Genomic DNA, 17427 nt, shown 5'->3' on the forward strand with positions numbered 1-17427 from the left:
GGACTCAGTTTATTTTCGGAGGAAAAAAATTATCCGAAGAGGAAAAGCCAAAAGCCGAAAAATTAAAAATAAATATTATCAAAAAATAAAAAAGCGGGCAAAAAATAAAAGGGGTGCAACACGAGGACTTCCCAGGGGGTCACCCATCCTAGTACTACTCTCGCCCAAGCACGCTTAACTACGGAGTTCTGATGGGATCCGGTGCCTTAGTGCTGGTATGATCGCACCCATGACATGCCCATCGAAACTCCCTTTTATGACAAAGCAGCAGACCTCGACGGCCCGAGACATTCGCGCCGCCGGGGCCGTTCTGGCATAGGATTCAACGCGCGGGTCCCGCTATGCGGCATGGCACCGCCAGTCTCCGGACTCAGTTTATTTTCGGGGGAAAAAAATTATCCGAAGAGGAAAAGCCAAAAGCCGAAAAATTAAAAATAAATATTATCAAAAAATAAAAAAGCGGGCAAAAAATAAAAGGGGTGCAACACGAGGACTTCCCAGGGGGCCACCCATCCTAGTACTACTCTCGCCCAAGCACGCTTAACTGCGGAGTTCTGATGGGATCCGGTGCATTAGTGCTGGTATGTTCGCACCCATGACTTGCCCATCGAAACTCCCTTTTATGACAAAGCAGCAGACCTCGACGGCCCGAGACATTCGCGCCGCCGGGGCCGTTCTGGCGTAGTATTCAACGCGCTGGTCCCGCTATGCGGCATGGCACCGCCAGTCTCCGGACTCAGTTTATTTTCGGGGGAAAAAAATTATCCGAAGAGGAAAAGCCAAAAGCCGAAAAATTAAAAATAAATATTATCAAAAAATAAAAAAGCGGGCAAAAAATAAAAGGGGTGCAACACGAGGACTTCCCAGGGGGCCACCCATCCTAGTACTACTCTCGCCCAAGCACGCTTAACTGCGGAGTTCTGATGGGATCCGGTGCATTAGTGCTGGTATGATCGCACCCATGACTTGCCCATCGAAACTCCCTTTTATGACAAAGCAGCAGACCTCGACGGCCCGAGACATTCGCGCCGCCGGGGCCGTTCTGGCGTTGTATTCAACGCGCTGGTCCCGCTATGCGGCATGGCACCGCCAGTCTCCGGACTCAGTTTATTTTCGGGGGAAAAAAATTATCCGAAGAGGAAAAGCCAAAAGCCGAAAAATTAAAAATAAATATTATCAAAAAATAAAAAAGCGGGCAAAAAATAAAAGGGGTGCAACACGAGGACTTCCCAGGGGGCCACCCATCCTAGTACTACTCTCGCCCAAGCACGCTTAACTGCGGAGTTCTGATGGGATCCGGTGCATTAGTGCTGGTATGTTCGCACCCATGACTTGCCCATCGAAACTCCCTTTTATGACAAAGCAGCAGACCTCGACGGCCCGAGACATTCGCGCCGCCGGGGCCGTTCTGGCGTAGTATTCAACGCGCTGGTCCCGCTATGCGGCATGGCACCGCCAGTCTCCGGACTCAGTTTATTTTCGGGGGAAAAAAATTATCCGAAGAGGAAAAGCCAAAAGCCGAAAAATTAAAAATAAATATTATCAAAAAATAAAAAAGCGGGCAAAAAATAAAAGGGGTGCAACACGAGGACTTCCCAGGGGGCCACCCATCCTAGTACTACTCTCGCCCAAGCACGCTTAACTGCGGAGTTCTGATGGGATCCGGTGCATTAGTGCTGGTATGATCGCACCCATGACTTGCCCATCGAAACTCCCTTTTATGACAAAGCAGCAGACCTCGACGGCCCGAGACATTCGCGCCGCCGGGGCCGTTCTGGCGTTGTATTCAACGCGCTGGTCCCGCTATGCGGCATGGCACCGCCAGTCTCCGGACTCAGTTTATTTTCGGAGGAAAAAAATTATCCGAAGAGGAAAAGCCAAAAGCCGAAAAATTAAAAATAAATATTATCAAAAAATAAAAAAGCGGGCAAAAAATAAAAGGGGTGCAACACGAGGACTTCCCAGGGGGTCACCCATCCTAGTACTACTCTCGCCCAAGCACGCTTAACTACGGAGTTCTGATGGGATCCGGTGCCTTAGTGCTGGTATGATCGCACCCATGACATGCCCATCGAAACTCCCTTTTATGACAAAGCAGCAGACCTCGACGGCCCGAGACATTCGCGCTGCCGGGGCCGTTCTGGCATAGGATTCAACGCGCGGGTCCCGCTATGCGGCATGGCACCGCCAGTCTCCGGACTCAGTTTATTTTCGGGGGAAAAAAATTATCCGAAGAGGAAAAGCCAAAAGCCAAAAAATTAAAAATAAATATTATCAAAAAATAAAAAAGCGGGCAAAAAATAAAAGGGGTGCAACACGAGGACTTCCCAGGGGGCCACCCATCCTAGTACTACTCTCGCCCAAGCACGCTTAACTGCGGAGTTCTGATGGGATCCGGTGCATTAGTGCTGGTATGTTCCAACCCATGACTTGCCCATCGAAACTCCCTTTTATGACAAAGCAGCAGACCTCGACGGCCCGAGACATTCGCGCCGCCGGGGCCGTTCTGGCGTAGTATTCAACGCGCTGGTCCCGCTATGCGGCATGGCACCGCCAGTCTCCGGACTCAGTTTATTTTCGGGGGAAAAAAATTATCCGAAGAGGAAAAGCCAAAAGCCGAAAAATTAAAAATAAATATTATCAAAAAATAAAAAAGCGGGCAAAAAATAAAAGGGGTGCAACACGAGGACTTCCCAGGGGGTCACCCATCCTAGTACTACTCTCGCCCAAGCACGTTTAACTGCGGAGTTCTGATGGGATCCGGTGCATTAGTGCTGGTATGATCGCACCCATGACTTGCCCATCGAAACTCCCTTTTATGACAAAGCAGCAGACCTCGACGGCCCGAGACATTCGCGCCGCCGGGGCCGTTCTGGCGTAGTATTCAACGCGCTGGTCCCGCTATGCGGCATGGCACCGCCAGTCTCCGGACTCAGTTTATTTTCGGAGGAAAAAAATTATCCGAAGAGGAAAAGCCAAAAGCCGAAAAATTAAAAATAAATATTATCAAAAAATAAAAAAGCGGGCAAAAAATAAAAGGGGTGCAACACGAGGACTTCCCAGGGGGCCACCCATCCTAGTACTACTCTCGCCCAAGCACGCTTAACTGCGGAGTTCTGATGGGATCCGGTGCATTAGTGCTGGTATGTTCGCACCCATGACTTGCCCATCGAAACTCCCTTTTATGACAAAGCAGCAGACCTCGACGGCCCGAGACATTCGCGCCGCCGGGGCCGTTCTGGCGTAGTATTCAACGCGCTGGTCCCGCTATGCGGCATGGCACCGCCAGTCTCCGGACTCAGTTTATTTTCGGGGGAAAAAAATTATCCGAAGAGGAAAAGCCAAAAGCCGAAAAATTAAAAATAAATATTATCAAAAAATAAAAAAGCGGGCAAAAAATAAAAGGGGTGCAACACGAGGACTTCCCATGGGGTCACCCATCCTAGTACTACTCTCGCCCAAGCACGCTTAACTGCGGAGTTCTGATGGGATCCGGTGCCTTAGTGCTGGTATGATCGCACCCATGACATGCCCATCGAAACTCCCTTTTATGACAAAGCAGCAGACCTCGACGGCCCGAGACATTCGCGCCGCCGGGGCCGTTCTGGCGTAGGATTCAACGCGCTGGTCACGCTATGCGGCATGGCACCGCCAGTCTCCGGACTCAGTTTATTTTCGGGGGAAAAAAATTATCCGAAGAAGAAAAGCCAAAAGCCGAAAAATTAAAAATAAATATTATCAAAAAATAAAAAAGCGGGCAAAAAATAAAAGGGGTGCAACACGAGGACTTCCCAGGGGGTCACCCATCCTAGTACTACTCTCGCCCAAGCACGCTTAACTGCGGAGTTCTGATGGGATCCGGTGCCTTAGTGCTGGTATGATCGCACCCATGACATGCCCATCGAAACTCCCTTTTATGACAAAGCAGCAGACCTCGACGGCCCGAGACATTCGCGCCGCCGGGGCCGTTCTGGCGTAGGATTCAACGCGCTGGTCACGCTATGCGGCATGGCACCGCCAGTCTCCGGACTCAGTTTATTTTCGGGGAAAAAAAATTATCCGAAGAGGAAAAGCCAAAAGCCGAAAAATTAAAAATAAATATTATGAAAAAATAAAAAAGCGGGCAAAAAATAAATGGGGTGCAACACGAGGACTTCCCAGGGGGTCACCCATCCTAGTACTACTCTCGCCCAAGCCCGCTTAACTGCGGAGTTCTGATGGGATCCGGTGCATTAGTGCTGGTATGATCGCACCCATGATATGCCCTTCGAAACTCCCTTTTATGACAAAGCAGCAGACCTCGACGGCCCGAGACATTCGCGCCGCCGGGGCCGTTCTGGCGTAGGATTCAACGCGCTGGTCCCGCTATGCGGCATGGCACCGCCAGTCTCCGGACTCAGTTTATTTTTGGGGAAAAAAAATTATCCGAAGAGGAAAAGCCAAAAGCCGAAAAATTAAAAATAAATATTATGAAAAAATAAAAAAGCGGGCAAAAAATAAATGGGGTGCAACACGAGGACTTCCCAGGGGGTCACCCATCCTAGTACTACTCTCGCCCAAGCCCGCTTAACTGCGGAGTTCTGATGGGATCCGGTGTATTAGTGCTGGTATGATCGCACCCATGATATGCCCTTCGAAACTCCCTTTTATGACAAAGCAGCAGACCTCGACGGCCCGAGACATTCGCGCCGCCGGGGCCGTTCTGGCGTAGGATTCAACGCGCTGGTCCCGCTATGCGGCATGGCACCGCCAGTCTCCGGACTCAGTTTATTTTCGGGGAAAAAAAATTATCCGAAGAGGAAAAGCCAAAAGCCGAAAAATTAAAAATAAATATTATGAAAAAATAAAAAAGCGGGCAAAAAATAAAAGGGGTGCAATACGAGGACTTCCCGGGGGTCACCCATCCTAGTACTAATCTCGCCCAAGCATGCTTAACTGCGGAGTTCTGATGGGATCCGGTGCATTAGTGCTGGAATGATCGCACCCATGACATGCCCATCGAAACTCCCTTTTATGACAAAGCAGCAGACCTCGACGGCCCGAGACATTCGCGCCGCCGGGGCCGTTCTGGCGTAGGATTCAACGCGCTGGTCCCGCTATGCGGCATGGCACCGCCAGTCTCCGGACTCAGTTTATTTTCGGGGGAAAAAAATTATCCGAAGAGGAAAAGCCAAAAGCCGAAAAATTAAAAATAAATATTATCAAAAAATAAAAAAGCGGGCAAAAAATAAAAGGGGTGCAACACGAGGACTTCCCAGGGGGCCACCCATCCTAGTACTACTCTCGCCCAAGCACGCTTAACTACGGAGTTCTGATGGGATCCGGTGCCTTAGTGCTGGTATGATCGCACCCATGACATGCCCATCGAAACTCCCTTTTATGACAAAGCAGCAGACCTCGACGGCCCGAGACATTCGCGCCGCCGGGGCCGTTCTGGCATAGGATTCAACGCGCGGGTCCCGCTATGCGGCATGGCACCGCCAGTCTCCGGACTCAGTTTATTTTCGGGGGAAAAAAATTATCCGAAGAGGAAAAGCCAAAAGCCGAAAAATTAAAAATAAATATTATCAAAAAATAAAAAAGCGGGCAAAAAATAAAAGGGGTGCAACACGAGGACTTCCCAGGGGGCCACCCATCCTAGTACTACTCTCGCCCAAGCACGCTTAACTGCGGAGTTCTGATGGGATCCGGTGCATTAGTGCTGGTATGTTCGCACCCATGACTTGCCCATCGAAACTCCCTTTTATGACAAAGCAGCAGACCTCGACGGCCCGAGACATTCGCGCCGCCGGGGCCGTTCTGGCGTAGTATTCAACGCGCTGGTCCCGCTATGCGGCATGGCACCGCCAGTCTCCGGACTCAGTTTATTTTCGGGGGAAAAAAATTATCCGAAGAGGAAAAGCCAAAAGCCGAAAAATTAAAAACAAATATTATCAAAAAATAAAAAAGCGGGCAAAAAATAAAAGGGGTGCAACACGAGGACTTCCCAGGGGGTCACCCATCCTAGTACTACTCTCGCCCAAGCACGCTTAACTGCGGAGTTCTGATGGGATCCGGTGCATTAGTGCTGGTATGATCGCACCCATGACTTGCCCATCGAAACTCCCTTTTATGACAAAGCAGCAGACCTCGACGGCCCGAGACATTCGCGCCGCCGGGGCCGTTCTGGCGTAGTATTCAACGCGCTGGTCCCGCTATGCGGCATGGCACCGCCAGTCTCCGGACTCAGTTTATTTTCGGAGGAAAAAAATTATCCGAAGAGGAAAAGCCAAAAGCCGAAAAATTAAAAATAAATATTATCAAAAAATAAAAAAGCGGGCAAAAAATAAAAGGGGTGCAACACGAGGACTTCCCAGGGGGTCACCCATCCTAGTACTACTTTCGCCCAAGCACGCTTAACTACGGAGTTCTGATGGGATCCGGTGCCTTAGTGCTGGTATGATCGCACCCATGACATGCCCATCGAAACTCCCTTTTATGACAAAGCAGCAGACCTCGACGGCCCGAGACATTCGCGCCGCCGGGGCCGTTCTGGCATAGGATTCAACGCGCGGGTCCCGCTATGCGGCATGGCACCGCCAGTCTCCGGACTCAGTTTATTTTCGGGGGAAAAAAATTATCCGAAGAGGAAAAGCCAAAAGCCGAAAAATTAAAAATAAATATTATCAAAAAATAAAAAAGCGGGCAAAAAATAAAAGGGGTGCAACACGAGGACTTCCCAGGGGGCCACCCATCCTAGTACTACTCTCGCCCAAGCACGCTTAACTGCGGAGTTCTGATGGGATCCGGTGCATTAGTGCTGGTATGTTCGCACCCATGACTTGCCCATCGAAACTCCCTTTTATGACAAAGCAGCAGACCTCGACGGCCCGAGACATTCGCGCCGCCGGGGCCGTTCTGGCGTAGTATTCAACGCGCTGGTCCCGCTATGCGGCATGGCACCGCCAGTCTCCGGACTCAGTTTATTTTCGGGGGAAAAAAATTATCCGAAGAGGAAAAGCCAAAAGCCGAAAAATTAAAAATAAATATTATCAAAAAATAAAAAAGCGGGCAAAAAATAAAAGGGGTGCAACACGAGGACTTCCCAGGGGGTCACCCATCCTAGTACTACTCTCGCCCAAGCACGCTTAACTGCGGAGTTCTGATGGGATCCGGTGCCTTAGTGCTGGTATGATCGCACCCATGACATGCCCATCGAAACTCCCTTTTATGACAAAGCAGCAGACCTCGACGGCCCGAGACATTCGCGCCGCCGGGGCCGTTCTGGCGTAGGATTCAACGCGCTGGTCACGCTATGCGGCATGGCACCGCCAGTCTCCGGACTCAGTTTATTTTCGGGGGAAAAAAATTATCCGAAGAAGAAAAGCCAAAAGCCGAAAAATTAAAAATAAATATTATCAAAAAATAAAAAAGCGGGCAAAAAATAAAAGGGGTGCAACACGAGGACTTCCCAGGGGGTCACCCATCCTAGTACTACTCTCGCCCAAGCACGCTTAACTGCGGAGTTCTGATGGGATCCGGTGCCTTAGTGCTGGTATGATCGCACCCATGACATGCCCATCGAAACTCCCTTTTATGACAAAGCAGCAGACCTCGACGGCCCGAGACATTCGCGCCGCCGGGGCCGTTCTGGCGTAGGATTCAACGCGCTGGTCACGCTATGCGGCATGGCACCGCCAGTCTCCGGACTCAGTTTATTTTCGGGGGAAAAAAATTATCCGAAGAAGAAAAGCCAAAAGCCGAAAAATTAAAAATAAATATTATCAAAAAATAAAAAAGCGGGCAAAAAATAAAAGGGGTGCAACACGAGGACTTCCCAGGGGGTCACCCATCCTAGTAGTACTCTCGCCCAAGCACGCTTAACTGCGGAGTTCTGATGGGATCCGGTGCATCAGTGCTGGTATGATCGCACCCATGACATGCCCTTCGAAACTCCCTTTTATGACAAAGCAGCAGACCTCGACGGCCCGAGACATTCGCGCCGCCGGGGCCGTTCTGGCATAGGATTCAACGCGCGGGTCCCGCTATGCGGCATGGCACCGCCAGTCTCCGGACTCAGTTTATTTTCGGGGGAAAAAAATTATCCGAAGAGGAAAAGCCAAAAGCCGAAAAATTAAAAATAAATATTATCAAAAAATAAAAAAGCGGGCAAAAAATAAAAGAGGTGCAACACGAGGACTTCCCAGGGGGTCACCCATCCTAGTACTACTCTCGCCCAAGCATGCTTAACTGCGGAGTTCTGATGGGATCCGGTGCATTAGTGCTGGTATGATCGCAACCATGACATGCCCTTCGAAACTCCCCTTTATGACAAAGCAGCAGACCTCGACGGCCCGAGACATTCGCGCCGCCGGGGCCGTTCTGGCGTAGGATTCAACGCGCTGGTCCCGCTATGCGGCATGGCACCGCCAGTCTCCGGACTCAGTTTATTTTCGGGGGAAAAAAATTATCGGAAGAAGAAAAGCCAAAAGCCGAAAAATTAAAAATAAATATTATCAAAAAATAAAAAAGCGGGCAAAAAATAAAAGGGGTGCAACACGAGGACTTCCTAGGGGGTCACCCATCCTAGTACTACTCTCGCCCAAGCACGCTTAACTGCGGAGTTCTGATGGGATCCGGTGCATTAGTGCTGGTATGATCGCACGCATGACATGCCCTTCGAAACTACCTTTTATGACAAAGCAGCAGACCTCGACGGCCCGAGACATTCGCGCCGCCGGGGCCGTTCTGGCGTAGGATTCAACGCGCTGGTCCCGCTATGCGGCATGGCACCGCCAGTCTCCGGACTCAGTTTATTTTCGGGGGAAAAAAATTATCCGAAGAGGAAAAGCCAAAAGCCGAAAAATTAAAAATAAATATTATGAAAAAATAAAAAAGCGGGCAAAAAATAAAAGGGGTGCAATACGAGGACTTCCCGGGGGTCACCCATCCTAGTACTAATCTCGCCCAAGCATGCTTAACTGCGGAGTTCTGATGGGATCCGGTGCATTAGTGCTGGAATGATCGCACCCATGACATGCCCATCGAAACTCCCTTTTATGACAAAGCAGCAGACCTCGACGGCCCGAGACATTCGCGCCGCCGGGGCCGTTCTGGCGTAGGATTCAACGCGCTGGTCCCGCTATGCGGCATGGCACCGCCAGTCTCCGGACTCAGTTTATTTTCGGGGGAAAAAAATTATCCGAAGAGGAAAAGCCAAAAGCCGAAAAATTAAAAATAAATATTATCAAAAAATAAAAAAGCGGGCAAAAAATAAAAGGGGTGCAACACGAGGACTTCCCAGGGGGCCACCCATCCTAGTACTACTCTCGCCCAAGCACGCTTAACTGCGGAGTTCTGATGGGATCCAGTGCATTAGTGCTGGTATGATCGCACCCATGACTTGCCCATCGAAACTCCCTTTTATGACAAAGCAGCAGACCTCGACGGCCCGAGACATTCGCGCCGCCGGGGCCGTTCTGGCGTAGTATTCAACGCGCTGGTCCCGCTATGCGGCATGGCACCGCCAGTCTCCGGACTCAGTTTATTTTCGGAGGAAAAAAATTATCCGAAGAGGAAAAGCCAAAAGCCGAAAAATTAAAAATAAATATTATCAAAAAATAAAAAAGCGGGCAAAAAATAAAAGGGGTGCAACACGAGGACTTCCCAGGGGGTCACCCATCCTAGTACTACTCTCGCCCAAGCACGCTTAACTACGGAGTTCTGATGGGATCCGGTGCCTTAGTGCTGGTATGATCGCACCCATGACATGCCCATCGAAACTCCCTTTTATGACAAAGCAGCAGACCTCGACGGCCCGAGACATTCGCGCCGCCGGGGCCGTTCTGGCATAGGATTCAACGCGCGGGTCCCGCTATGCGGCATGGCACCGCCAGTCTCCGGACTCAGTTTATTTTCGGGGGAAAAAAATTATCCGAAGAGGAAAAGCCAAAAGCCGAAAAATTAAAAATAAATATTATCAAAAAATAAAAAAGCGGGCAAAAAATAAAAGGGGTGCAACACGAGGACTTCCCAGGGTGCCACCCATCCTAGTACTACTCTCGCCCAAGCACGCTTAACTGCGGAGTTCTGATGGGATCCGGTGCATTAGTGCTGGTATGTTCGCACCCATGACTTGCCCATCGAAACTCCCTTTTATGACAAAGCAGCAGACCTCGACGGCCCGAGACATTCGCGCCGCCGGGGCCGTTCTGGCGTAGTATTCAACGCGCTGGTCCCGCTATGCGGCATGGCACCGCCAGTCTCCGGACTCAGTTTATTTTCGGGGGAAAAAAATTATCCGAAGAGGAAAAGCCAAAAGCCGAAAAATTAAAAATAAATATTATCAAAAAATAAAAAAGCGGGCAAAAAATAAAAGGGGTGCAACACGAGGACTTCCCAGGGGGCACCCATCCTAGTAGTACTCTCGCCCAAGCACGCTTAACTGCGGAGTTCTGATGGGATCCGGTGCATCAGTGCTGGTATGATCGCACCCATGACATGCCCTTCGAAACTCCCTTTTATGACAAAGCAGCAGACCTCGACGGCCCGAGACATTCGCGCCGCCGGGGCCGTTCTGGCATAGGATTCAACGCGCGGGTCCCGCTATGCGGCATGGCACCGCCAGTCTCCGGACTCAGTTTATTTTCGGGGGAAAAAAATTATCCGAAGAGGAAAAGCCAAAAGCCGAAAAATTAAAAATAAATATTATCAAAAAATAAAAAAGCGGGCAAAAAATAAAAGAGGTGCAACACGAGGACTTCCCAGGGGGTCACCCATCCTAGTACTACTCTCGCCCAAGCATGCTTAACTGCGGAGTTCTGATGGGATCCGGTGCATTAGTGCTGGTATGATCGCAACCATGACATGCCCTTCGAAACTCCCCTTTATGACAAAGCAGCAGACCTCGACGGCCCGAAACATTCGCGCCGCCGGGGCCGTTCTGGCGTAGGATTCAACGCGCTGGTCCCGCTATGCGGCATGGCACCGCCAGTCTCCGGACTCAGTTTATTTTCGGGGGAAAAAAATTATCGGAAGAAGAAAAGCCAAAAGCCGAAAAATTAAAAATAAATATTATCAAAAAATAAAAAAGCGGGCAAAAAATAAAAGGGGTGCAACACGAGGACTTCCTAGGGGGTCACCCATCCTAGTACTACTCTCGCCCAAGCACGCTTAACTGCGGAGTTCTGATGGGATCCGGTGCATTAGTGCTGGTATGATCGCACGCATGACATGCCCTTCGAAACTACCTTTTATGACAAAGCAGCAGACCTCGACAGCCCGAGACATTCGCGCCGCCGGGGCCGTTCTGGCGTAGGATTCAACGCGCTGGTCCCGCTATGCGGCATGGCACCGCCAGTCTCCGGACTCAGTTTATTTTCGGGGAAAAAAAATTATCCGAAGAGGAAAAGCCAAAAGCCGAAAAATTAAAAATAAATATTATGGAAAAAAAAAAGCGGGCAAAAAATAAATGGGGTGCAACACGAGGACTTCCCAGGGGGTCACCCATCCTAGTACTACTCTCGCCCAAGCCCGCTTAACTGCGGAGTTCTGATGGGATCCGGTGCATTAGTGCTGGTATGATCGCACCCATGACATGTCCTTCGAAACTCCCTTTTATGACAAAGCAGCAGACCTCGACGGCCCGAGACATTCGCGCCGCCGGTGCCGTTCTGGCGTAGGATTCAACGCTGCTCCCGCTATGCGGCATGGCACCGCCAGTCTCCGGACTCAGTTTATTTTCGGGGGAAAAAAATTATCCGAAGAGGAAAAGCCAAAAGCCGAAAAATTAAAAATAAATATTATCAAAAAATAAAAAAGCGGGCAAAAAATAAAAGGGGTGCAACACGAGGACTTCCCAGGGGGCCACCCATCCTAGTACTACTCTCGCCCAAGCACGCTTAACTGCGGAGTTCTGATGGGATCCGGTGCATTAGTGCTGGTATGATCGCACCTATGACTTGCCCATCGAAACTCCCTTTTATGACAAAGCAGCAGACCTCGACGGCCCGAGACATTCGCGCCGCCGGGGCCGTTCTGGCGTAGGATTCAACGCGCTGGTCCCGCTATGCGGCATGGCACCGCCAGTCTCCGGACTCAGTTTATTTTCGGGGGAAAAAAATTATCCGAAGAGGAAAAGCCAAAAGCCGAAAAATTAAAAATAAATATTATGAAAAAATAAAAAAGCGGGCAAAAAATAAAAGGGGTGCAATACGAGGACTTCCCGGGGGTCACCCATCCTAGTACTAATCTCGCCCAAGCATGCTTAACTGCGGAGTTCTGATGGGATCCGGTGCATTAGTGCTGGAATGATCGCACCCATGACATGCCCATCGAAACTCCCTTTTATGACAAAGCAGCAGACCTCGACGGCCCGAGACATTCGCGCCGCCGGGGCCGTTCTGGCGTAGGATTCAACGCGCTGGTCCCGCTATGCGGCATGGCACCGCCAGTCTCCGGACTCAGTTTATTTTCGGGGGAAAAAAATTATCCGAAGAGGAAAAGCCAAAAGCCGAAAAATTAAAAATAAATATTATCAAAAAATAAAAAAGCGGGCAAAAAATAAAAGGGGTGCAACACGAGGACTTCCTAGGGGGCCACCCATCCTAGTACTACTCTCGCCCAAGCACGCTTAACTGCGGAGTTCTGATGGGATCCGGTGCATTAGTGCTGGTATGATCGCACCCATGACTTGCCCATCGAAACTCCCTTTTATGACAAAGCAGCAGACCTCGACGGCCCGAGACATTCGCGCCGCCGGGGCCGTTCTGGCGTAGTATTCAACGCGCTGGTCCCGCTATGCGGCATGGCACCGCCAGTCTCCGGACTCAGTTTATTTTCGGGGGAAAAAAATTATCCGAAGAGGAAAAGCCAAAAGCCGAAAAATTAAAAATAAATATTATCAAAAAATAAAAAAGCGGGCAAAAAATAAAAGGGGTGCAACACGAGGACTTCCCAGGGGGTCACCCATCCTAGTACTACTCTCGCCCAAGCACGCTTAACTGCGGAGTTCTGATGGGATCCGGTGCCTTAGTGCTGGTATGATCGCACCCATGACATGCCCATCGAAACTCCCTTTTATGACAAAGCAGCAGACCTCGACGGCCCGAGACATTCGCGCCGCCGGGGCCGTTCTGGCGTAGGATTCAACGCGCTGGTCACGCTATGCGGCATGGCACCGCCAGTCTCCGGACTCAGTTTATTTTCGGGGGAAAAAAATTATCCGAAGAAGAAAAGCCAAAAGCCAAAAAATTAAAAATAAATATTATCAAAAAATAAAAAAGCGGGCAAAAAATAAAAGGGGTGCAACACGAGGACTTCCCAGGGGGTCACCCATCCTAGTACTACTCTCGCCCAAGCACGCTTAACTGCGGAGTTCTGATGGGATCCGGTGCCTTAGTGCTGGTATGATCGCACCCATGACATGCCCATCGAAACTCCCTTTTATGACAAAGCTGCAGACCTCGACGGCCCGAGACATTCGCGCCGCCGGGGCCGTTCTGGCGTAGGATTCAACGCGCTGGTCCCGCTATGCGGCATGGCACCGCCAGTCTCCGGACTCAGTTTATTTTCGGGGGAAAAAAATTATCCGAAGAAGAAAAGCCAAAAGCCGAAAAATTAAAAATAAATATTATCAAAAAATAAAAAAGCGGGCAAAAAATAAAAGGGGTGCAACACGAGGACTTCCCAGGGGGTCACCCATCCTAGTAGTACTCTCGCCCAAGCACGCTTAACTGCGGAGTTCTGATGGGATCCGGTGCATCAGTGCTGGTATGATCGCACCCATGACATGCCCTTCGAAACTCCCTTTTATGACAAAGCAGCAGACCTCGACGGCCCGAGACATTCGCGCCGCCGGGGCCGTTCTGGCATAGGATTCAACGCGCGGGTCCCGCTATGCGGCATGGCACCGCCAGTCTCCGGACTCAGTTTATTTTCGGGGGAAAAAAATTATCCGAAGAGGAAAAGCCAAAAGCCGAAAAATTAAAAATAAATATTATCAAAAAATAAAAAAGCGGGCAAAAAATAAAAGAGGTGCAACACGAGGACTTCCCAGGGGGTCACCCATCCTAGTACTACTCTCGCCCAAGCATGCTTAACTGCGGAGTTCTGATGGGATCCGGTGCATTAGTGCTGGTATGATCGCAACCATGACATGCCCTTCGAAACTCCCCTTTATGACAAAGCAGCAGACCTCGACGGCCCGAGACATTCGCGCCGCCGGGGCCGTTCTGGCGTAGGATTCAACGCGCTGGTCCCGCTATGCGGCATGGCACCGCCAGTCTCCGGACTCAGTTTATTTTCGGGGGAAAAAAATTATCCGAAGAAGAAAAGCCAAAAGCCGAAAAATTAAAAATAAATATTATCAAAAAATAAAAAAGCGGGCAAAAAATAAAAGGGGTGCAACACGAGGACTTCCCAGGGGGTCACCCATCCTAGTACTACTCTCGCCCAAGCACGCTTAACTGCGGAGTTCTGATGGGATCCGGTGCATTAGTGCTGGTATGATCGCACGCATGACATGCCCTTCGAAACTACCTTTTATGACAAAGCAGCAGACCTCGACGGCCCGAGACATTCGCGCCGCCGGGGCCGTTCTGGCGTAGGATTCAACGCGCTGGTCCCGCTATGCGGCATGGCACCGCCAGTCTCCGGACTCAGTTTATTTTCGAGAAAAAAAAATTATCCGAAGAGGAAAAGCCAAAAGCCGAAAAATTAAAAATAAATATTATGAAAAAATAAAAAAGCGGGCAAAAAATAAATAGGGTGCAACACGAGGACTTCCGAGGGGGTCACCGATCCTAGTACTACTCTCGCCCAAGCCCGCTTAACTACGGAGTTCTGATGGGATCCGGTGCATTAGTGCTGGTATGATCGCACCCATGACATGCCCTTCGAAACTCCCTTTTATGACAAAGCAGCAGACCTCGACGGCCCGAGACATTCGCGCCGCCGGGGCCGTTCTGGCGTAGGATTCAACGCGCTGCTCCCGCTATGCGGCATGGCACCGCCAGTCTCCGGACTCAGTTTATTTTCGGGGAAAAAAAATTATCCGAAGAGGAAAAGCCAAAAGCCGAAAAATTAAAAATAAATATTATGAAAAAATAAAAAAGCGGGCAAAAAATAAATGGGGTGCAACACGAGGACTTCCTAGGGGGTCACCCATCCTAGTACTACTCTCGCCCAAGCCCGCTTAACTGCGGAGTTCTGATGGGATCCGGTGCATTAGTGCTGGTATGATCGCACCCATGACATGCCCTTCGAAACTCCCTTTTATGACAAAGCAGCAGACCTCGACGGCCCGAGACATTCGCGCCGCCGGGGCCGTTCTGGCGTAGGATTCAACGCGCTGCTCCCGCTATGCGGCATGGCACCGCCAGTCTCCGGACTCAGTTTATTTTCGGGGGAAAAAAATTATCCGAAGAGGAAAAGCCAAAAGCCGAAAAATTAAAAATAAATATTATCAAAAAATAAAAAAGCGGGCAAAAAATAAAAGGGGTGCAACACGAGGACTTCCCAGGGGGTCACCCATCCTAGTACTATTCTCGCCCAAGCACGCTTAACTACGGAGTTCTGATGGGATCCGGTGCATTAGTGCTGGTATGATCGCACCTATGACTTGCCCATCGAAACTCCCTTTTATGACAAAGCAGCAGACCTCGACGGCCCGAGACATTCGCGCCGCCGGGGCCGTTCTGGCGTAGGATTCAACGCGCTGGTCCCGCTATGCGGCATGGCACCGCCAGTCTCCGGACTCAGTTTATTTTCGGGGGAAAAAAATTATCCGAAGAGGAAAAGCCAAAAGCCGAAAAATTAAAAATAAATATTATGAAAAAATAAAAAAGCGGGCAAAAAATAAAAGGGGTGCAATACGAGGACTTCCCGGGGGTCACCCATCCTAGTACTAATCTCGCCCAAGCACGCTTAACTGCGGAGTTCTGATGGGATCCGGTGCATTAGTGCTGGTATGATCGCACGCATGACATGCCCATCGAAACTCCCTTTTATGACAAAGCAGCAGACCTCAACGGCCCGAGACATTCGCGCCGCCGGGGCCGTTCTGGCGTAGGATTCAACGCGCTGCTCCCGCTATGCGGCATGGCACCGCCAGTCTCCGGACTCAGTTTATTTTCGGGGGAAAAAAATTATCCGAAGAGGAAAAGCCAAAAGCCGAAAAATTAAAAATAAATATTATCAAAAAATAAAAAAGCGGGCAAAAAATAAGAGGGGTGCAACACGAGGACTTCCCAGGGGGCCATCCATCCTAGTACTACTCTCGCCCAAGCACGCTTAACTGCGGAGTTCTGATGGGATCCGGTGTATTAGTGCTGGTATGATCGCACCCATGACTTGCCCATCGAAACTCCCTTTTATGACAATGCAGCAGACCTCGACGGCCCGAGACATTCGCGCCGCCGGGGCCGTTCTGGCGTAGTATTCAACGCGCTGGTCCCGCTATGCGGCATGGCACCGCCAGTCTCCGGACTCAGTTTATTTTCGGGGGAAAAAAATTATCCGAAGAGGAAAAGCCAAAAGCCGAAAAATTAAAAATAAATATTATCAAAAAATAAAAAAGCGGGCAAAAAATAAAAGGGGTGCAACACGAGGACTTCCCAGGGGGTCACCCATCCTAGTACTACTCTCGCCCAAGCACGCTTAACTACGGAGTTCTGATGGGATCCGGTGCCTTAGTGCTGGTATGATCGCACCCATGACATGCCCATCGAAACTCCCTTTTATGACAAAGCAGCAGACCTCGACGGCCCGAGACATTCGCGCCGCCGGGGCCGTTCTGGCGTAGGATTCAACGCGCTGGTCACGCTATGCGGCATGGCACCGCCAATCTCCGGACTCAGTTTATTTTCGGGGGAAAAAAATTATCCGAAGAAGAAAAGCCAAAAGCCGAAAAATTAAAAATAAATATTATCAAAAAATAAAAAAGCGGGCAAAAAATAAAAGGGGTGCAACACGAGGACTTCCCAGGGGGTCACCCATCCTAGTAGTACTCTCGCCCAAGCACGCTTAACTGCGGAGTTCTGATGGGATCCGGTGCATTAGTGCTGGTATGATCGCACCCATGACATGCCCTTCGAAACTCCCTTTTATGACAAAGCAGCAGACCTCGACGGCCCGAGACATACGCGCCGCCGGGGCCGTTCTGGCGTAGTATTCAACGCGCTGGTCCCGCTATGCGGCATGGCACCGCCAGTCTCCGGACTCAGTTTATTTTCGGGGGAAAAAAATTATCCGAAGAGGAAAAGCCAAAAGCCGAAAAATTAAAAATAAATATTATCAAAAAATAAAAAAGCGGGCAAAAAATAAAAGGGGTGCAACACGAGGACTTCCCAGGGGGTCACCCATCCTAGTACTACTCTCGCCCAAGCACGCTTAACTACGGAGTTCTGATGGGATCCGGTGCCTTAGTGCTGGTATGATCGCACCCATGAC

General features: G+C 50.1%; 46 non-coding genes and 2 pseudogenes across 46 annotated transcripts; all 48 read right to left on the reverse strand.

The window, feature by feature from the left end:
* Positions 1 to 110: 110 nt before the first annotated feature.
* Positions 111 to 229, reverse strand: LOC149767408 (5S ribosomal RNA). Its single transcript, XR_016400771.1, has one exon. It is a non-coding gene; the product is annotated as a 5S ribosomal RNA (ribosomal RNA).
* A 247-nt stretch (positions 230 to 476) lies between these two features.
* Positions 477 to 595, reverse strand: LOC149767409 (5S ribosomal RNA). Its single transcript, XR_016404388.1, has one exon. It is a non-coding gene; the product is annotated as a 5S ribosomal RNA (ribosomal RNA).
* Positions 596 to 842: 247 nt separating this feature from the next.
* Positions 843 to 961, reverse strand: LOC149767410 (5S ribosomal RNA). The gene has a single exon (XR_016401245.1). It is a non-coding gene; the product is annotated as a 5S ribosomal RNA (ribosomal RNA).
* Positions 962 to 1208: 247 nt separating this feature from the next.
* Positions 1209 to 1327, reverse strand: LOC149767411 (5S ribosomal RNA). The gene has a single exon (XR_016404389.1). It is a non-coding gene; the product is annotated as a 5S ribosomal RNA (ribosomal RNA).
* A 247-nt stretch (positions 1328 to 1574) lies between these two features.
* LOC149767412 (5S ribosomal RNA) lies at positions 1575 to 1693 on the reverse strand. The gene has a single exon (XR_016401246.1). It is a non-coding gene; the product is annotated as a 5S ribosomal RNA (ribosomal RNA).
* A 247-nt stretch (positions 1694 to 1940) lies between these two features.
* LOC149767413 (5S ribosomal RNA) lies at positions 1941 to 2059 on the reverse strand. The gene has a single exon (XR_016400772.1). It is a non-coding gene; the product is annotated as a 5S ribosomal RNA (ribosomal RNA).
* A 247-nt stretch (positions 2060 to 2306) lies between these two features.
* On the reverse strand, positions 2307 to 2425 carry LOC149767414 (5S ribosomal RNA; annotated as a pseudogene).
* Positions 2426 to 2672: 247 nt separating this feature from the next.
* On the reverse strand, positions 2673 to 2791 carry LOC149767415 (5S ribosomal RNA). The gene has a single exon (XR_016413048.1). It is a non-coding gene; the product is annotated as a 5S ribosomal RNA (ribosomal RNA).
* Positions 2792 to 3038: 247 nt separating this feature from the next.
* On the reverse strand, positions 3039 to 3157 carry LOC149767416 (5S ribosomal RNA). The gene has a single exon (XR_016404391.1). It is a non-coding gene; the product is annotated as a 5S ribosomal RNA (ribosomal RNA).
* A 247-nt stretch (positions 3158 to 3404) lies between these two features.
* LOC149767417 (5S ribosomal RNA) lies at positions 3405 to 3523 on the reverse strand. The gene has a single exon (XR_016400794.1). It is a non-coding gene; the product is annotated as a 5S ribosomal RNA (ribosomal RNA).
* A 247-nt stretch (positions 3524 to 3770) lies between these two features.
* LOC149767418 (5S ribosomal RNA) lies at positions 3771 to 3889 on the reverse strand. Its single transcript, XR_016400612.1, has one exon. It is a non-coding gene; the product is annotated as a 5S ribosomal RNA (ribosomal RNA).
* Positions 3890 to 4136: 247 nt separating this feature from the next.
* On the reverse strand, positions 4137 to 4255 carry LOC149767419 (5S ribosomal RNA). Its single transcript, XR_016402941.1, has one exon. It is a non-coding gene; the product is annotated as a 5S ribosomal RNA (ribosomal RNA).
* A 247-nt stretch (positions 4256 to 4502) lies between these two features.
* Positions 4503 to 4621, reverse strand: LOC149767420 (5S ribosomal RNA). The gene has a single exon (XR_016402181.1). It is a non-coding gene; the product is annotated as a 5S ribosomal RNA (ribosomal RNA).
* Positions 4622 to 4868: 247 nt separating this feature from the next.
* On the reverse strand, positions 4869 to 4986 carry LOC149767421 (5S ribosomal RNA). The gene has a single exon (XR_016408709.1). It is a non-coding gene; the product is annotated as a 5S ribosomal RNA (ribosomal RNA).
* Positions 4987 to 5233: 247 nt separating this feature from the next.
* LOC149767422 (5S ribosomal RNA) lies at positions 5234 to 5352 on the reverse strand. The gene has a single exon (XR_016403048.1). It is a non-coding gene; the product is annotated as a 5S ribosomal RNA (ribosomal RNA).
* A 247-nt stretch (positions 5353 to 5599) lies between these two features.
* On the reverse strand, positions 5600 to 5718 carry LOC149767423 (5S ribosomal RNA). Its single transcript, XR_016404392.1, has one exon. It is a non-coding gene; the product is annotated as a 5S ribosomal RNA (ribosomal RNA).
* Positions 5719 to 5965: 247 nt separating this feature from the next.
* Positions 5966 to 6084, reverse strand: LOC149767424 (5S ribosomal RNA). Its single transcript, XR_016411665.1, has one exon. It is a non-coding gene; the product is annotated as a 5S ribosomal RNA (ribosomal RNA).
* Positions 6085 to 6331: 247 nt separating this feature from the next.
* On the reverse strand, positions 6332 to 6450 carry LOC149767425 (5S ribosomal RNA). The gene has a single exon (XR_016404907.1). It is a non-coding gene; the product is annotated as a 5S ribosomal RNA (ribosomal RNA).
* Positions 6451 to 6697: 247 nt separating this feature from the next.
* LOC149767426 (5S ribosomal RNA) lies at positions 6698 to 6816 on the reverse strand. The gene has a single exon (XR_016404393.1). It is a non-coding gene; the product is annotated as a 5S ribosomal RNA (ribosomal RNA).
* Positions 6817 to 7063: 247 nt separating this feature from the next.
* On the reverse strand, positions 7064 to 7182 carry LOC149767427 (5S ribosomal RNA). Its single transcript, XR_016400613.1, has one exon. It is a non-coding gene; the product is annotated as a 5S ribosomal RNA (ribosomal RNA).
* A 247-nt stretch (positions 7183 to 7429) lies between these two features.
* LOC149767428 (5S ribosomal RNA) lies at positions 7430 to 7548 on the reverse strand. Its single transcript, XR_016400614.1, has one exon. It is a non-coding gene; the product is annotated as a 5S ribosomal RNA (ribosomal RNA).
* Positions 7549 to 7795: 247 nt separating this feature from the next.
* LOC149767429 (5S ribosomal RNA) lies at positions 7796 to 7914 on the reverse strand. The gene has a single exon (XR_016404014.1). It is a non-coding gene; the product is annotated as a 5S ribosomal RNA (ribosomal RNA).
* Positions 7915 to 8161: 247 nt separating this feature from the next.
* On the reverse strand, positions 8162 to 8280 carry LOC149767430 (5S ribosomal RNA). The gene has a single exon (XR_016406896.1). It is a non-coding gene; the product is annotated as a 5S ribosomal RNA (ribosomal RNA).
* A 247-nt stretch (positions 8281 to 8527) lies between these two features.
* Positions 8528 to 8646, reverse strand: LOC149767431 (5S ribosomal RNA). The gene has a single exon (XR_016405390.1). It is a non-coding gene; the product is annotated as a 5S ribosomal RNA (ribosomal RNA).
* Positions 8647 to 8893: 247 nt separating this feature from the next.
* LOC149767432 (5S ribosomal RNA) lies at positions 8894 to 9011 on the reverse strand. Its single transcript, XR_016408710.1, has one exon. It is a non-coding gene; the product is annotated as a 5S ribosomal RNA (ribosomal RNA).
* Positions 9012 to 9258: 247 nt separating this feature from the next.
* Positions 9259 to 9377, reverse strand: LOC149767433 (5S ribosomal RNA). Its single transcript, XR_016404198.1, has one exon. It is a non-coding gene; the product is annotated as a 5S ribosomal RNA (ribosomal RNA).
* Positions 9378 to 9624: 247 nt separating this feature from the next.
* Positions 9625 to 9743, reverse strand: LOC149767434 (5S ribosomal RNA). The gene has a single exon (XR_016400773.1). It is a non-coding gene; the product is annotated as a 5S ribosomal RNA (ribosomal RNA).
* Positions 9744 to 9990: 247 nt separating this feature from the next.
* On the reverse strand, positions 9991 to 10109 carry LOC149767435 (5S ribosomal RNA). The gene has a single exon (XR_016408335.1). It is a non-coding gene; the product is annotated as a 5S ribosomal RNA (ribosomal RNA).
* Positions 10110 to 10356: 247 nt separating this feature from the next.
* LOC149767436 (5S ribosomal RNA) lies at positions 10357 to 10474 on the reverse strand. The gene has a single exon (XR_016408259.1). It is a non-coding gene; the product is annotated as a 5S ribosomal RNA (ribosomal RNA).
* A 247-nt stretch (positions 10475 to 10721) lies between these two features.
* On the reverse strand, positions 10722 to 10840 carry LOC149767437 (5S ribosomal RNA). Its single transcript, XR_016406897.1, has one exon. It is a non-coding gene; the product is annotated as a 5S ribosomal RNA (ribosomal RNA).
* Positions 10841 to 11087: 247 nt separating this feature from the next.
* LOC149767438 (5S ribosomal RNA) lies at positions 11088 to 11206 on the reverse strand. The gene has a single exon (XR_016405392.1). It is a non-coding gene; the product is annotated as a 5S ribosomal RNA (ribosomal RNA).
* Positions 11207 to 11451: 245 nt separating this feature from the next.
* On the reverse strand, positions 11452 to 11570 carry LOC149767439 (5S ribosomal RNA). Its single transcript, XR_016402942.1, has one exon. It is a non-coding gene; the product is annotated as a 5S ribosomal RNA (ribosomal RNA).
* Positions 11571 to 11815: 245 nt separating this feature from the next.
* On the reverse strand, positions 11816 to 11934 carry LOC149767440 (5S ribosomal RNA). Its single transcript, XR_016404466.1, has one exon. It is a non-coding gene; the product is annotated as a 5S ribosomal RNA (ribosomal RNA).
* Positions 11935 to 12181: 247 nt separating this feature from the next.
* LOC149767441 (5S ribosomal RNA) lies at positions 12182 to 12299 on the reverse strand. Its single transcript, XR_016408711.1, has one exon. It is a non-coding gene; the product is annotated as a 5S ribosomal RNA (ribosomal RNA).
* Positions 12300 to 12546: 247 nt separating this feature from the next.
* Positions 12547 to 12665, reverse strand: LOC149767442 (5S ribosomal RNA). Its single transcript, XR_016404538.1, has one exon. It is a non-coding gene; the product is annotated as a 5S ribosomal RNA (ribosomal RNA).
* Positions 12666 to 12912: 247 nt separating this feature from the next.
* Positions 12913 to 13031, reverse strand: LOC149767443 (5S ribosomal RNA). Its single transcript, XR_016400615.1, has one exon. It is a non-coding gene; the product is annotated as a 5S ribosomal RNA (ribosomal RNA).
* A 247-nt stretch (positions 13032 to 13278) lies between these two features.
* Positions 13279 to 13397, reverse strand: LOC149767444 (5S ribosomal RNA). The gene has a single exon (XR_016400616.1). It is a non-coding gene; the product is annotated as a 5S ribosomal RNA (ribosomal RNA).
* A 247-nt stretch (positions 13398 to 13644) lies between these two features.
* On the reverse strand, positions 13645 to 13763 carry LOC149767445 (5S ribosomal RNA). Its single transcript, XR_016404015.1, has one exon. It is a non-coding gene; the product is annotated as a 5S ribosomal RNA (ribosomal RNA).
* A 247-nt stretch (positions 13764 to 14010) lies between these two features.
* LOC149767446 (5S ribosomal RNA) lies at positions 14011 to 14129 on the reverse strand. Its single transcript, XR_016406898.1, has one exon. It is a non-coding gene; the product is annotated as a 5S ribosomal RNA (ribosomal RNA).
* Positions 14130 to 14376: 247 nt separating this feature from the next.
* LOC149767447 (5S ribosomal RNA) lies at positions 14377 to 14495 on the reverse strand. Its single transcript, XR_016402678.1, has one exon. It is a non-coding gene; the product is annotated as a 5S ribosomal RNA (ribosomal RNA).
* Positions 14496 to 14742: 247 nt separating this feature from the next.
* Positions 14743 to 14861, reverse strand: LOC149767448 (5S ribosomal RNA; annotated as a pseudogene).
* A 247-nt stretch (positions 14862 to 15108) lies between these two features.
* Positions 15109 to 15227, reverse strand: LOC149767449 (5S ribosomal RNA). Its single transcript, XR_016405522.1, has one exon. It is a non-coding gene; the product is annotated as a 5S ribosomal RNA (ribosomal RNA).
* Positions 15228 to 15474: 247 nt separating this feature from the next.
* LOC149767450 (5S ribosomal RNA) lies at positions 15475 to 15593 on the reverse strand. The gene has a single exon (XR_016403521.1). It is a non-coding gene; the product is annotated as a 5S ribosomal RNA (ribosomal RNA).
* Positions 15594 to 15840: 247 nt separating this feature from the next.
* LOC149767451 (5S ribosomal RNA) lies at positions 15841 to 15958 on the reverse strand. The gene has a single exon (XR_016407583.1). It is a non-coding gene; the product is annotated as a 5S ribosomal RNA (ribosomal RNA).
* Positions 15959 to 16205: 247 nt separating this feature from the next.
* Positions 16206 to 16324, reverse strand: LOC149767452 (5S ribosomal RNA). The gene has a single exon (XR_016403423.1). It is a non-coding gene; the product is annotated as a 5S ribosomal RNA (ribosomal RNA).
* A 247-nt stretch (positions 16325 to 16571) lies between these two features.
* On the reverse strand, positions 16572 to 16690 carry LOC149767453 (5S ribosomal RNA). Its single transcript, XR_016400774.1, has one exon. It is a non-coding gene; the product is annotated as a 5S ribosomal RNA (ribosomal RNA).
* Positions 16691 to 16937: 247 nt separating this feature from the next.
* LOC149767454 (5S ribosomal RNA) lies at positions 16938 to 17056 on the reverse strand. The gene has a single exon (XR_016404154.1). It is a non-coding gene; the product is annotated as a 5S ribosomal RNA (ribosomal RNA).
* A 247-nt stretch (positions 17057 to 17303) lies between these two features.
* LOC149767455 (5S ribosomal RNA) lies at positions 17304 to 17422 on the reverse strand. Its single transcript, XR_016400775.1, has one exon. It is a non-coding gene; the product is annotated as a 5S ribosomal RNA (ribosomal RNA).
* Between the last annotated feature and the right edge of the window lie 5 nt (positions 17423 to 17427).

Source organism: Phoenix dactylifera, chromosome 4 (genome assembly GCF_051530095.1).
Source record: "Phoenix dactylifera cultivar Ajwa chromosome 4, Ajwa_hap1_PhDact_Kaust_v1.1, whole genome shotgun sequence".
Taxonomy (NCBI): Eukaryota; Viridiplantae; Streptophyta; class Magnoliopsida; order Arecales; family Arecaceae; genus Phoenix; species Phoenix dactylifera.